This window comes from Cupressus sempervirens, chromosome 9 (assembly GCF_028749045.1).
Source record: "Cupressus sempervirens isolate cs-2001-9-10 chromosome 9, ASM2874904v1, whole genome shotgun sequence".
Classification (NCBI taxonomy): Eukaryota; Viridiplantae; Streptophyta; class Pinopsida; order Cupressales; family Cupressaceae; genus Cupressus; species Cupressus sempervirens.
In genome coordinates this window covers 217,118,716-217,120,339 of record NC_143126.1, presented here as the reverse complement: position 1 = coordinate 217,120,339, position 1,624 = coordinate 217,118,716, and positions in this window count along the sequence as shown.

Sequence of the window (1,624 nt, the reverse complement as noted above, 5' to 3'; positions counted from 1 at the left end):
TCCTTTTAATTGGGTTGTCATCCTTCCTGCTTACCTGAGCCTTACTGGTGCCCACCTCTTTCACATTGCCCTCATTTGTGTCCATCCCCTTTTCCTCGTCATTTTAATCCTCCTTTGAGTTTACCTCTTGCTTTATCCTTCTCTTTGTTCCTTTCCCAGACTTCTTTTTCTTCTTCCTATCCATGTCCTTCATGATTTTAGCCACCTCATCTTCGTCATCTGAATGTAGACCTACACTATCCTCCATATCTGAAGGGAGGTAAGAGCTCTTTGTTTCGTCTGAGGATTCTACCTTCTAGGAAATAACCCTTCCATAGGTTTGAGCTTTTAAATTCTCATATATGAGTAATAACAAACCCTCGTGGAAGGCAAGATTAGCATACACTTTTTTCTTAAAACCCATGATACTCTTGTTTGTAGAGAAAAATAGGTAGAAGGAGATGAAGATTTTTGTTCCATACCTAAAGTGGTTTAGGATAACGAAATGGTGGCTTTGAATCTTGTCAAACCTTGTGTCAAGTGTAATGTAGGATAATTGTTGGAAATATTCAAGATATAACAAGTTACTGAGAGGGGAGGGGTGAATCAGTAACAATACAACTTTTAAGTTAATTCAACATAAACTGAAAATCATTCATTCACCTAATCTAATGCATGCAAGAGATAAATAAATATTCATAACACATATGCACAGAGATTTTGGTGACCCAGAAACCTTCCAAAATAGAAAGTAAAACTAGTGTGGGGATGAAACCCACAAAGCTTCTTTTCTACAGTAGGAAGTTAGCCGGTTAAGGCATACAATGATCACTTTTGGTGATCTGCCCTGCCAGGAGCAAAGAGGATTGCTAGATCCACCTTGTTAAAGGATTTAAAACATACTTTACAAGTATGCACTCTGTTAGGAGATTTATACAAAGACTATTAAGTCTACCTTGTTAGAGGATTTTTAGATGATTCACCTATTAGGATGAACCAATCAGATCTACATATACCTTGATTAGATCCTTTGCAATAATCACCTCTTGTGATTGATGAAATCTTTACTGCACCTTGTGAACCTTGCTAATATACTGCTCTGCTGCTGAATTCGCATCTGTCTCTTGTATCACAATATATTCATACATGTCTCATATCCATTACAACAATTACAACTCTGTATTATACACATATATATACCATTTCGGTAATTATAGATGCAAGGTCGGTTGAACACAAGTAAACAAAATATAACTGAGTCGGCCAAATAGTAAAATAAACTCGGGTTCTTCAGATAGACTTGATGACCTTCTGATACACGGCATCATCATGCACTCGGTAGAGGTAGGGGCTTGGTTCATACTAGTCATACAACGTTGCCTAGAACTCGGTAACCATTGGTGACTCGGTAGATATAGTGTCACTCGGTAAAAACTAATTTCTTTGTTAACCGACTGAGCTCGGTTAACACTGAGTCCTTCTTTACTTGGTCAATACTGCTTCTATCTTTACTTGGCTAACACTCCACTCGGTTTAACACTAAGTGCAACTTTACTTGGTTTGAACTGTGTCTTCGACGCTTGGTTTGAACTGTGTTTTCGACGCTCGGTTTGAACTGTGTCTTCGATGCTCAGTTTGAACTGTG